Source organism: Mastomys coucha, unplaced genomic scaffold (assembly GCF_008632895.1).
Source record: "Mastomys coucha isolate ucsf_1 unplaced genomic scaffold, UCSF_Mcou_1 pScaffold9, whole genome shotgun sequence".
In the NCBI taxonomy this organism is placed as follows: Eukaryota; Metazoa; Chordata; class Mammalia; order Rodentia; family Muridae; genus Mastomys; species Mastomys coucha.
Genome location: NW_022196915.1, coordinates 59651550 through 59666362, shown reverse-complemented (window position 1 = coordinate 59666362; position 14813 = coordinate 59651550). Strand labels below are relative to the sequence as shown.

Genomic DNA, 14813 nt, shown 5'->3' with positions numbered 1-14813 from the left:
AAAAAAAAAAAAAAAAAAAAAAGTTTTGACTGAGGCAGGCAGTCTTGCTACTCTTAGTATCTGGTTGTTTTCTTTAATTGCTCTTCAACATTTAACTTAATTGGCATGATTGTGAGTACCTTTAATCCTGGATCTCTTTAGTTTTTGATAAATAATGTTCTAACATTTTTCTTTGAAATTAATTTTCTAGAGCTGTTTCAATTTTTAATACATCAAAGACTACATTATGTTTATTTTTTCCTGGAGGATTATAGCTCAGTAGTTAGAACAGTACCCCAAAACTTTTGCTTTTTGGTGCAGTATCAATCTTTTTGCCCACAATTTAATATAAGCATATTGGGAAAGTGTACTTTGTAAAAACGCTTTTCCCCCTTATAAATGAATTGAAATAACTTACAGCAGAGAATCAGAGTTCTACTGCTTGCCTAAATGTAGGTTCATGAGTTTTATTCTCATTTCCTTTACCTCTTCCTTCAGCGTCTTTCACATGTTGGCTGTGTATTGGGATATATTTCAGATCTTACTTTCATCTCTAATTTTGGGGCTGAAACTCTTCATTTGGGGTCAGTGAAGGCATTTAAGAACAAGTTTCTCTTTAGAACCTTTAGTTTAAGTATTAAGATGTAGTCATGTGTTCTATACCTTTTAAGTTTGGATTACTCTGCTCATCAACTTTTGATGGTGAATTGTAATCTTTTAATTGTTTTGATTAGGAATTCATCTATGATCAAATACAGTATTACAGGCAGTAAAGAATGAGGGTCTGAATTTCTTTGTATTGGTTTTGGTGTGGAAAGTAGATGCATATGTGTTCCTATTGGAAGATAGGAACTTTGAGTGTAGTAATGAACAGAGGAACATTTAATAACATGTTCTTTTCACTGGAGAAACTTTTCTGTTAATATTTTATATTAATATAGTAATATAATTAACTATTAATTATAATATGTTATATTATTAACCTATTTCTGCTATATTTTAGGAAAAATATAAAAATTGAGTGATCTACTTTTAAGTTTCCTTATGGTCATTTTTCAAAAGATTTATTTATTATGTATATAGTATTTTGCTTGCATGCACACCTACAGTTCAGAAGAGGGCACCAGATCTCCCTATAGATGGTTATAAGCCACCATGTGGTGGCTGGGAACTGAACTTAGGACCTCTGGAAGAACAGCCAGTGCTCTTAACCTCTGAACCATCTCTCCAGCCCCCTTATTGTCATTTTTACAAAATATATATAGCTGTATGTCCTGGTACTGCCCATGTTTATTTTCTCAGTAAAAGTATGAAAATGCATTAGTTCTATACTTCCTTCTACATATTACTCCTGTTTCTTGATTGTAAGTCACTTAACTGTTCTAGTTTTTTCATATTTTGATTATTGATGCTTAAAATGGATATTCACTGTCAATGAAGGTTTCATTATTATCAATAATATATGTTTATATTCCACATTTCTAGCATAAATTTTTACCCTTAGTAAAAATTGGCTTGTTTGCTGATTAGAATCTACTCTGATCAGGAAGTCAGGATTTTGGTGCTGTGACCTACCACATATCTCCTTATTCTCTCCCATTAGGACAGCATCCTTCACTGAACCTGGAGTGAGGCTGGCAGACAACAATCCTAGTGATCCTGCTGTGTCTGCCCTCCCTTCACAGAGCTGGGGTTATAGGCACAGCCTGATAGACCTGAGGCCTACCCAGTGAGCCATTTCTCTAGCCCAATCATTATTTTCTGTTCTTTGCATAATGCATATTTCTGGTTTTGTTACTGATAACAATTTTGTTTTGCCTCTTCATTTTCACTGCCACATTTTAAAATATACTCAGGCACTTTATGTCCTAATTTCTAGTCTTGCTGTCTTTCAGTTACCTTCTGCCAACCTATTCACTTGTTCTCTTGTTTCCAAGAAGAATTTGAAGGGAATTACAATATTCAAAATAAATATACTGGGGCTGGAGAGGTGACTCAGTGGTTAAGAGCATGCTTATTCCTGTAGTGGATCCAGGATTAATTCCCAATACCCACATGGGGTCGTTTGCAAACACTCATAATTCCAATTCCAGCCTCTTCTGGCCACATCAGGCATGAATGAGATATACATGTGTATGTGGAGGCCAGCACTTATACACATAAAATAAATAAATAGATCTTTAAAATAAATAAGTAAAATATACTGTCAGCTGATTTTTAGGATGGTGTGATATGATAGCGTAGTGAAAAGGAGTTGTAGAAGGGGATTGGTAGTACATGCCTGTAATCCTTGCACCTAAGTTGGTCTGCATGCCAGAAAGATGCTCAGCAGTTAGCTGTACTTGTTTTCTTTCAGAGGACCCACGTGGCAGCTCAGTACTGTCTAACTCCATTCCAGGCTATCCAACACCCATGTCGGACTCTGCACACACATACAAGAAGGCAAAATATTCATACACAGGAAAAAAATAACTTTAAAAAAGAGTTACTACTTTAAGATCTGAAGGCTGGAATGTCACTGAGTGTTGGCTCCACCTCAGCATGCAGGAGGCTGGAATGTCACTGAATGTTGGAGCTCCACCCTCACATGCAGGAAGCTGGAATGTCACTGAGATTGGAGCTCCACCCTCAGCATGCAGGAGGTCCTGTGCTCAGTACCCCAGCAAATGATTAAATGAAACTCTAAAAATGAGAAGCATAAGCAACACCATTCTAAACAAATTCATTCTAAAAATATTCAGTTTAAATCAATAAATGTTAAGTAAAATAAAATCTTAAATTAGTTATTTATACAGTAGTAAAATAAAAACATATGGTAGTCTAAGACACAAAGGAAGGTGTGTAATGACAGGAATCTGATAGATTCTATTTTTAAAATGTGTATGTGTTGCCTCTGTGTAATAAACAGAACCATGAGAGTATCCAGAAAAGTCTCCTTTCATCTCTGAAATCACTATGGATCTTCACATGTGTATCCATGTGTGTGCTTTCTTTTTGACAGAAATACTTAGTTGCAAAAGGACATTTCTTGGACATTTCTTATTAGCTTTGTTTTAGGAAAAGCATCAAATGTCAAACCATGATTCTAGCCAAACATATTATCAGTTGGTAGATTAACTAACTATACGTGGTTCAGTGCTAAACTAAACGTTAAGTAAAGCTTAACATTTTAGTGCAAAGGTTCTGAGTCCAGTAACCTTGACATCTCCTTCCTTGGGCCCTGGTTTCATCATACCTTTCTGAGACACTGAGACACCATGGCTCAAAACACTTAAGAAACACAGATCAGGAGGTGGATCTGCAAGCCTTGCTAGCTATTCTCCAAAAATGTGTGCATATACTCTCTAAAACATTTGAAGGCTTTTCTCTTTATGTGTGAATAAAGCAGTATGCCGTAGGCAATAAAAAGAGACTACTGTCCTTTTCTAGGCGGGGAAGTAGGAAAGTGCAGTACAAAGAGATCCTAGCAGAGAGCTAGGCACTTCCTTACCAGTCCTGTCCCTTCACACCTGCGGGGAGCCTGGCTCCCTGGCTGTAAAAGAAAGGAATTAGGCTCTACGAAGTTCCCTTCCTGCTTCTTATTTGCTTCAGATTCCTTGAATTCTTTGAATGTTTAAGGTGCCATGTTTGCTTTCTCACTCTTTAGTATCAGGAAGTCACTTTTTATCCTTAATGTTTAAGAATTTGTAAGTTTGAAACTAGTCTGGACAAGAAATGTTTACCACAGAGGGGAAGAGGGAACAAGAGGAAGAAATATGTATAAGAGACAGAATAAATGGGCCAAGTAGAAGTTTCTTATTGTACCCAGTAAATCAGCAGGAGCTACATTCTTACAGGGAAAGGCAGACTCATTCCAGCCAGTTAATTTGGTGAGACCTTAGTAGAACCACAGGAAGTTTGAAGCAGAGGTGGGGGGAGGAGCTGAGCCAAGAGATAACAGTAAGACCTTTAAGAGGGTGATGACCTCTCTGCACCACCAGTCTTACCCCCCAACCCCCCAGACCTTGAGGCTATGAGGTCTGTGAGGTGGGGAAAACAGTCTGGTGGTTTTTGTCTATAATTCCAGCAGGCCACTGGCTAAGGTAGGAAGATGGAATGTTTGAAAGCAGCCTCAGGGCTATATAATCAGTTCAGGGAACTACACTGGCCACCATCATGTCTCCAAAAATAGAGGTGCTTCTCTAGGTATGTAAGCTTGAAAGCTCTCGGGCCAGTGCTCACAGTAATTAGTCCCGTGTAGTCCCTTAGTGCAAGCCGAACACCGGTCATGTCTAAATGTACAGACAAGTATTTACTCTTTGAGGAATACTAAATAATCTAGTCCCACCCTAAATTCTTGTAAGAGCAGTTCAGGGAATGCCTTGGGACATAAGGGTTTAATTTGATAATGAAATTCTAGTACATGATGACAGAATGGGTTGCAGCTTTCAAAACTTTTCAACTAGTTTGGAAGAAGTAAGAAATAGTGGAAAGACAAATTAAACTAGATCCTTAGTGGTGGTTTTTAATCTTTGGTACTAAAATTCCAACTTTTATCAAGTAATTTAATTTCTGTTATAGTTGTAAAAGTTGTAAAAAGGCAATATTGAATTAGATCTCTAGAATAATTTTTTCTTAGCCTTCTGTTTTAAAATTTTAAAAAGAAAAAGATTGCAACTGAAGAAACTTGAATTTAGAGTTATGATTTCTTAGGATTGCACAGTGGGTGGAGGATGGCAAGCCCAAACTAAAACAGGCCCTCACTTTATAAGTACTGAACCAGCTTCTTATACATGTTTGTCAAGTGAAAAAATACGTTCTGTACGTGCATAATGGAAAGAACTCGAATCTTGAAATAAAAAGATTTTTGGTTCTTAAATTGGGAGTGTTGGTGAGGCGCTCTCTGAGTCACTGGTCATCCCAAGTCATAGCAAAAGGTCCATGAACACTTTAATTAGTCTGACACTACAATTACTTTAATCAACAGATTCCAATTCTTAGGAAACATGAGGGTTTCCTATCACTAGCAGATGTTGCCACCACTGCCTCAGATGGGCTAAAAACAAAGGAGCGGAAGGAGAGATGCTGTCAGAGCCTGGCCTTTTGTTGTTGTTTCAGTTAAACAGAAGTGCGCCCTTTGACCTGACTGGGAAAGGTTGCTGGGTTGTCCTGATCACATACACAGGAAAACAGGACTTAAGAAGTCTTTCCTGCCTCCTTAAGAAGGCTAAGGGTGGCTCAGTGTGTAGGCCCCATCCCCAGCACCACAAAATAACCAAACCAAACAAAAAACCAACCTTTCCTGCTTGCGTTCTCTTTCGTCTGTTCACTGATTTTGTTTATTCACCATCAGTTTTGACTCAGTGCCAATAGTGAGCCAGCTGCCTTTCCAGGCTGGGAACAGCACTGAATAAAACAAAAAAAAACGAGTCTGTATTGGGGGTGGGGGTCAGCAAGTAAATATTTTGTGGACATGTGAAAAACACTCTTACTGCTTCATGAGGAAAGCTCAGAAGCGGTTGCGGACAAGGGAAAGTGAGAACATACTTGAAATGAAACTGGAGTGAACCAGCTGCCCTTAAACTCAGAGATTCAAATACCCCAGCCTCCTTAGTGCTGGGATTAAAGTCCGCACCACACCCCTGGCTGGAAATTTCTTTTGTTTTGTTTTGTTTTCAGCTGTGTTGTAGCTCTGGCTGTCCTTGAATTTACACTGTAGACCATGCTAGCCTCAAACTGAGATTTGCCTCTGTGCTGGGATTAAAGGCCTGCACCGCCACGGCCCAGCAGAAAAATTTAAATAGCATTTCTGCTTGATAAATTCAGCATATCTACTTCAGTGTTCTGTTTTGAACATGACATAAATGAAAAAAGGTCCTTACATTGCTCATAAAACTCTTAATACTTCAAAGAAGTAAGCTATGTAGAGACCCCTCTCCCCTTACCATCACCCTACAAATCACCCCACGTTAATAGTTTAGTTACAAGGCAGATCTCTTGTGACTTCTCCCTGTTTAGTCATTAAGTTTCTCTTTCACTTTTTGGTGACTTGGCTATACCCTATTGCCCTAAGATCCTCCGCTGTGTTCTGTGCACAATCCCCCTGACACCATCTATAGCATTTATTAACTGTATTTTGTCCTAACTATGCTTGAGTGAACACTTGGGAGGTTTTTTTTTCTTTTTAAACTTTGTTTTATATAATTTATTTTTATTTTATGTTTATTGGTTTTTTTGCCTGCGGGTATATCTGGGTGAGGGTGACAGATCTTAGAGTTACAGATAGTTGTAAATTGACGTGTGGGTGCTGAGAACTGAATGCAAGTCCTCTGGAAGAACATTCAGTGCTCTTAACCTCTGATCCATTGCTCTAGCCCAACACTCAGGGTTTTATATTACCGTCCTCCATGTCCTTTCTCCATGATAACATGATAGTCTAGTTTTATATCAGCCTTCTGATTCTGTTTGCCTTTTAGAAACAACCCCTGGCCTTCCTATGTTCTGATATTACCATTCCCTGACCATGCTGAGCTGCCTGAACCTGGGACTTTACCTTTACCTTTCTCTGATCCATATGTTTGCTTTTCCCTGAGAATGAATTTTTTAAAAATCACTTTGTATATGCATGTATATTATGTATGTGTTTGAATACAGGCACATACATAATATACATGCATATATATATGTATATATGTATACATATATATGTAATTTTGGATAAGGTTTAGAAGGGCACACTTTTTTGTGTATGATCTTAGAAAAAAATACTTTTCTTTCCTTCCTTCCTTTTTTCCTTTCTTTCTTTCTTTCTTCCTGTCTTTCTTTCTCTCCTTTCTTTCTCTGAAGACAAAAATCTTTCTACATAGCCCTGGCTGTCTTAGAACTTCTTACATAGACCTGGCTGGTCTCAAACTTGGAGATTCTCCTGCCTTTAGTGCATCTTTTAAACTGTGTCTTACCATGAATTTCTCAAAGTGATTTTTAGCTACTATTTTTTTCTATGAGAAATGAATGAGTTAATATGTGACGGGGAAACGCATCTTATTTAGGGCTCAGTACCTATTGTGTATATGTCTAGAGCGTTGCCTGTGAAATATTTTCACCTGTAGACCTGCATAAAAAAATTATACTTATAAAAAAATTATACTTACATAATTTTATGGTTATATGGTCATGTGCTTTTCTTTTTATAAATGCACATTTAGATACTTTTGGAAAGTAGTAACATATGCTTTGTTGTCTCAGAAGAGTTAAAAATCATTCAGATTTACTATGAATTTAATAAAATATTAAACAGTCTGGGATCAGAAGCCGTAAAAGCTATGGAAAATGTACAGTTTAAAGGAAAGTGTTAGGTTCTGTTCTCTAGCTTTGTAATATAGAAAGGGTTTCCCAGGCCCTAGAGAGATAGCTTAGTAGTTAAGAACATGTATTGTTCTTATAGAAGACCCAAGTTCAATTCACAGCATTCATATCAGACAGCTCAAACTGCTTATAACTCTGTCTCCAGGGGATGCCTCTGACCTCAAGCCCAGATACATGGATATATACATATAAAGAATAATTTTTTTTTTTGAAAGAAAGGGCTTTTCCCAGCATTTGGGAGGCAGAGGCAGGCGGATTTCTGAGTTCGAGGCCAGCCTGGTCTACAGAGTGAGTTCCAGGACAGCCAAGGCTACACAGAGAAACCCTGTCTCAACCCCCCCCCCCCCAAAAAAAAAGAAAGAAAGAAAGAGAGAAAGGGCTTTTCAGGGAACACTCTGAAAAGCACACTCTATCATAAAGCATAGAGTATACTTAAATGAAACAATTCAAACTTACTAGTGAGGAACATGGAATCTGGTGATGACATAATTTTTAAATTTTTTAAAAGTTTGTAAGTGTGTGTGTGTGTGTGTGTGTGCATGCATGCGTGTGTATAGAGCATATTGATACTAAACATATGCTCTACCTTTGAATTCTACCCTTAGGTAAATTCAGTTTTGTTAAACTTTTATGTCTATGTTAAGTTTCTTTTGTGTGTGTACCCTTTGCCCAAAGGAACCAAAGAACATATGGGATAAAACAAGATACTACCTATCAGTAACTCTGCTGTATGCAGATAGTCTAAGAACAACCCAATTAAAATTTTAACAGAACAGGAACTCGAAAGATGGCTAAGTAGTTAAGAGCACTTACAGCTCTTCCAGAGGACCCACACAGTGGTTCAGTTCTTGGCACCCACAGAGTGGTTTATAGTAATCCATAACTCCAGTTCGAAGGGATTGTATGCCTTTTTCTTAACTCTACGAACACCTGACACCACACATGGTACTGATACATACACGCAGGTAAAATACTAATATACATCAACAAGTCTAAAACAATCTTGTCATAGTAGATAAAAAGCAAAGCCTACTTTATGCAGTCCATAGGAAGCCAGAGACACAAGTATGCTAAATGAATCAAGAGTTTAGAAGCCTGAATGAAAGCAGGGATCACTAAGGACAGTTCTCATATTGTAGAGAGATCTGAGATCAGGTGACGGACAACAAAGCTATCCTAACAGTGCGTCAGAATCAGCTGGTTAGTGGTAAAGGCAGTGAGTGTTCTTGTTCATGTTTGGACGTATTCGAGAAGAGACATTGGTAATATATTCACATGGGAACCTTTAGTATCCAATTTGAAATGTGGGCCTGGAATCTGAAGGAGTACTTCAGTCCTAAGTGCATATCTGGAAATATATAGATAGAGCTAAAGCCATGGCAGCAGCTTTAGTAGTATATATGTTGACAAGAGTGTCTAGCATTAAATGACAGGAGAAATAAATGGAAAGGAACTAGCAGAAAGGCCAACGCCAGAAGGTTTCTATTTTCTATCCTAGTTTCCGTTTATGAGGCAAAACAGTCTTAGAACTTGGCTTCGGATAGTACAAAAACATTTCCTGTAATGTCGATCCAATAATATTCCTTAAAATACCCAGCAAACAATAGCAATTCCTGCCAAAGCTTCTCCATTGTTAGTTTTTCTACCTGCACTGAAGGCTTCACTTTTCTTAGGCAAAATCAGGTCTCTTTCAGGAACATTTTGTCTGAATAGTTTTGGCATCCTTTAATCTCGGGAGGAGTTTGTGCTTGCTTTAGAAATGCATGCTAATTATGGAAGGTCATTTAGAATGCATTTAGAGCTTCCATTTTTCTGACAGCATTGTTTATTTGATGAGATTCACACTAACTTTACTGACAGTGAGAATCTGGTTTCCTTCACAGGATTAGGTACCAAAGCAACAAATGTGCAGAGAACAATCATGCTGACAGTGAGTTTAAGCAGATAAGTAATGTCAGGATGCAGCTTGCCTGATCTGGAGAAAGCTGCTCCCTGAGTGCTGGATAGCAACAGTGCTACAGAGGAAAATACCAGTGTCTTACATCTTTCTTCATAGTGTTTTTAAAAATCAAATTTTACCTGTATTAGTTATTGGTTGAGGTATTAGTTATCTGTTGGCAATTAAAACAGCAAACTTATTATCATCTGAATTTCTGAAGGTGAGGGAGCATCATAGCTGTGTGGTTTTGGCTCCTATTTTATTGTGAGAGATCTTGAAGTTGCCAGCCAGCTTCACAGTCTGCTAGCTTGTGGCTTTACTGGAATTGGAGAATTGGCTTTGAGGTTTTCTCCCATGGCTGTTGGCATTGGCTGATGGCCAGAGGCTTTGCTGCTTTGCCGTGTGGGCCTCTCCATAGCTGCTTATTAAATGGCAGCTTGTTCCCTCCACTCCAAAACCAAGATATGTAAAGATGGAAACTGGAAGTTTCTTTTTTTTGTTTGTTTTTTTTTTGTTTTGTTTTTCGAGACAGTGTTTCTCTGTGTAGCCCTGGCTGTCTTGGAACTCACTCTGTAGACCAGGCTGGCCTCGAACTCAGAAATCCGCCTGCCTCTGCCTCCCAAATGCTGGGACTAAAGGCGTGCGCCACCACCGTCCAGCTGTAAGTTTCTAATAAGCTAACCTTAGATATCACATGCTGTCACTTTTGCCATATGCCATGCTTACACAGACAAATCCTGGCACAGTTTAGGAGGGGTGATCTGTACAATACACAAGAGTGTAAAGAATCACTGTTAGAAGTTATTTGTTGACCCTGGAAGCCAGCTGTGAAGGTTGTAGGCTTTGTCAACTAGACAGCAAATTCTGTCATCAGCTTTCTTATTTGTGCCTTGCTGTATTTAACTTATTCTACAGTGTCGCTATGTTACTTGCTAATATTCTAAAAAAAGTATTACTGAATATTCATCATATATCAGATCCTGGAATTTTATTTTGAAGATGCTTATAAAGTCTTATTGTAGGCCTTGTTCGTTACCTCCTTAGATGTCCTTAAGTAAGTTAGTTTCTTGTTACCATATTATACAATCTGTGTCTTAGTTTTGTGGAACTCATCATTTCTTTCTTAAGGGCTGTGTGCTGAGTGATGTGTTGAAATCACGGCTTGTGTCTGGACTGAGCACACCAGGCCAATGCAGTTCCATATGGCAGAGGTTTATTGTGGGGCAGGGGCAAAGGGGGGCTGACAGAGACAAAGGGGAAAAGAGAGAAGGAGGTGAAGGTCAGGAAGGGTCTGCCTTTTATTTAGGCTGTGACATAACCGCTCCTAGGTAGAGGTGGGAAGTGGACTCTAGGAATGGATATGATTACCATGGCAACAGATGCATGGGTCCCTGTCACCTGTGGGTGACATCACTGGGTTCAGAGGTGATCTGCCAAGCCAGTTCCTGATACCAACACCCGGTGCCATTTTAAGCACTTTATATATATTGTCTCATTTGTCATAGCTTTGCTTCATCACCAAAGGTTCATAAGTTAGAATCTTGGTTCTCAGCGTGCAGATGTAGTTGTCATGAGACCTTTTAGCTAGAAGGTTGTTACAAGTGAGCCTGGCCTGGCCTCTCATAGTGCTTTGGCTTCCTGTCTTACCATTGACTTACTCCCTCTTTCATGATTCCCTCTACCCTGAGGTGATAAAAGCTCTCTCACTTACTATGCCTAGCAGTTTACTCTTAGCTAATTTTCATCTTTTGTAAAAGAGCAGTAAAAGAAATAGTATCTTTTCTTAGAGTTTTATAGGAAATAAAACAATGTAAGTAAAGCAGTTGGTGCCTTACTATAGCATCAGGGCAGAATTACTGATGGTTTGTTATGTGCCTATGTTAGCTTTTTATCTCTGACAAAGTACCAGAGAAAATCAACTTAGAAGGAGTAAAGTTTACTTTGACTCATGGTTTCAAAGGTTGCATCTACATTATTTTGAGTCTTGTTACTGGACAGAGTATCAAAGCCATGAATACATAATACAGAAAGCTTCTATATTATGCTGACAAGGAAGCAGAGGGAAGAAGGGGCCAGGGTTGCAATAGCCCTTTCAAGCTCACATTTTTAGTGACTCACTTCCTCCCACTAGGCCACACCCCCTAAATGTTTTACCATCTCCCAATAGTGCCACAGAGTGGAGACTAATCTTTGAACATGAACATTTGGGACATAACCCAGATCCAAATGTAACAGTACCAAAGCTTTTGTTTAGAGTATTAATAACCTAATGTGGTAGGGACTACCATTAATGTGTTAATTGTCTTGGCATTTTCAGATGAATAATTGATGAGATTTTGAGAGGTGGAACTGTCGATTTTACTTGTAAATTGTATAGAGTAATAGTATCTACATTATAAATATATAAGGATTAAGTGAAGGAATGTATATAAAATAGCATGAAACCTTACATTTAGTAGATGTATTCATATTAAATATGAGAGAATTACGAAGGTAGACGTCTGGTAATGAAAGAAATAAGACTAATTCTTTTGTGTTATTAACTATGGTCATCAAAGTATTTTGTGAGTTAAGATGATCTGCTTCACCTCTTTTGACTATGTAAAAGAATTTATGATCAGCAGCTAGATTCAATTTTAATTCTATGCTTTGCTTTAACAAAAAAGAACCATCATTTCAAATTAATGATATGTAGGTACATAATTGTTTTGTTTTGTCAAGGGGAAGTAGAGACATCTCTCAAGCTATGTTTTTTTTTTTATGTTTTTTCAGTTTTTGTGATTTTTATTTAAACACAAAACATGCACACAAGCCATCTATTCATTTTCTTCACTGCGTAGCCTGGCGTTGGGATTGGTGACTCTGATGGCCAGCTGTGCTGCTCTTTCTACGATGGCTTTTTGGTTCTTAGAGGACACATTTTGAGCAACCTCAGCACAGTAAGATTTGTTACACATCAGCAGCGCTTCCAGCTCCTTGACATTGTGGACCAGGAACTTCCGGAAGCCGATAGGCAGCGTGTGCTTGGTTTTTCTTGTTGCTCCCGTAATCAATGTTGGGCATCAGGATCTGACCCTTGAATCTTCTCTACATCCTGTTGTCAATGCCCCTGGGTTTCTGCCAGTTTCGCTTAATTTTCACATATCCGTCTGACTGGTGCCTGATGAACTTCTTGGTCCTCTTTTTGATGATCTTGGGCTTTACCCAAGGTCGGAGGGCAGCCATGATGCCGCAAAACAGATGGCAGCCCCGAGGACGAAGCTATGTTTTGTTTACATGTACATTCTGCTCCTCAGAAGAGGACATTGGATCCTGTAGACAATCGTGAGCCACCATTTATTGGAGTGCTGTGAATTTAACTCAGGACCTCTGAAAGAGCAGCCAGTGCTCTTAACCACTGAGCCATCCCTATTCTATTCTTAATAAACAGAAAATTGAAATCTTAAAGAGGAACTTCAACACAGTTATCATAGAAAGAAATTATATATAACTTTAAACTCTAATCTGTATTGCTAAGAATATTTGTAATTTTTCAGAGAAATAGTCAAAGTTTATAATTAAAAAGTGGGAAAGATACTGAACTGTGGTAGTGTACAACTTTAATTCTAGTACTCGGGAGACAGAGGCAGGTGGATCTCTGAGTTTGAGGCCAGCCTGGTCTACAGAGCAAGTTCCAGGACAGCCAGGGCTACACAGAGAAACCCTGTCTTGAACCTCCCCTACCCACTTCTAAAAAAAAAAAAAAATGGTGAAGAAGAATCTTACAGTCATTCTAGGCATAATCTAAACTTTCAAGGTCTGGCCTTAAAAGTAATGATTCAGTTGTCTGAATTCCTGTTAAAATGTCAAAGTCTGTTAGTGTTACAAATAAAATACTGGAGACCAGGTAGCTTACAAACCACAGGCACATATATTTTAACAGTAATTTCATTTCAGAGAAACTACATGGTTTATAAAACCCTGTGAATTCCATGTATCTAGGAAGTGAAGCAACAGACATCAAGGCCAAATGAGATGAATGTCCCAGTGTGTTAACTAGAGTCAGTGGTTTCACATGCAAGAACTTTGAGTCACACCTCTAGTCCAGAGCTCAAGTTCTTAAGTTTTATCTATTTACTGAGATTGGGTCTGTCTTCACCATATACCTGTGCTGACCTGGAACTTCTTAGCCCAGAATAGTTCAGATTTCGTCCTTCCTCCTCACCCTCCTGAGTGCTTGGATTGCAGATGTGTGCTACCATACCCAACTTGTTCTATTTTTATTTAGTAACAATACTATACTAGAAGGAAACTATTGTTAAAAACTTGGCCTCTAAGAGTAGGTTGAACTTGATGTAGCATTACCATTGTAGGATTGTTGGGGTTGGGGGGCCGTACTTAGTAGATTCCCAAGGCAAAAATCTGGTGATTTTCATTTTCTGGCCTAGAGATCGAAGTTAAGAGGCAGCAATTATTTGAGGAAATTTCTCTAATTGTGCTCATTTACTCATCGGATGTTTGTCTTAACCTACTTGTAACTCTTAGTCATAGCATTATTGACAGTGCTTTCTCCTCATTTCAGCAGTGCAAGCATGTTTATTCCTGACTGTTGAGCTGCCCTTCCTATGCTTCCTCATTCACTCACAACTTTCTCTTCCCTTTCTACAAAATTTGGCAAAGCATCCTTTACTTTCATCACATTCTAACTTCCTTTCAAGACGGTTGATGCCTTGTTCCCTTTTTGATGTCTGCTTCTCACACGGTGTCGGTGTCGGTTCCCCTTAAAGTACTGATTCGCCTACGCTATGAGTCTTTACTCATTTTGCAGATATTTGCCATTATTTCATAGCACTTTTTAAATTTGTAATCACAAGTTCTTGCAAGATTACTGTCTGTCTCTTCCCACTAGCCTCTATGCAAAGCTGATAAGTAGAAAACATGCCTGTTTGCTGGCCACTGTCCTGGGTGCTTCAAATGTGCTTGCTCTTAGTTCAGAGCCTAATGGTTTGCTATTGAAAAGAATTGCTTTTTACTCTAGGTTATACAGAATACTTCGTTATATTTCCTGGTGCTTTACTCTAAAGAAAACATTTGGACAGTTACTCTGAAACAGTTGACATGCTCATATTTTGTGGATATGATACATATTATTATTTCGCTAGTATTGTGGGTAGAGGATTGTAAGAAAAACGATTCGATTTGGGTTTTTTTTTTTTGGTTTTGTTTTTTGAGGCAGTGTTTCACTATATAGGTATAACTAAGCTGGAACTCCTGGTATATTCCTGGCTGGCCTAGAACTCACAGAAATCCATCTCCCTCTGTTGGGATTAAAGGAGTGCACCACCACACCTGGTTTTAACATATGTTTAAGGGCTTTAGAAGAGTTTAAAACTAAAAAACTTCCATTTTTAACCATATCCTTACTTTAAAGTAGAATTAATATCAAGGAATTCGGAGGACTTTAATCTTCTCACTCTATTAATTTATTCAATAAATGTTTATTTAGCCCTGTCTTAGTCAGGGTTTCTATTCCTGCACAAACATCATGACCAAGAAGCAAGTTGGGGAGGAA

At 38.4% G+C, this 14813-nt stretch overlaps 1 protein-coding gene and 1 pseudogene across 1 annotated transcript in view; one reads left to right on the top strand and one right to left on the bottom strand.

Moving 5' to 3' along the window:
- Rb1 (RB transcriptional corepressor 1) overlaps positions 1-14813 on the top strand; it is a 141419-nt gene that overhangs the window by 99560 nt on the left and 27046 nt on the right. The gene's annotated exons all lie outside the window — the stretch shown is intronic.
- LOC116085077 lies at positions 12032-12487 on the bottom strand (annotated as a pseudogene).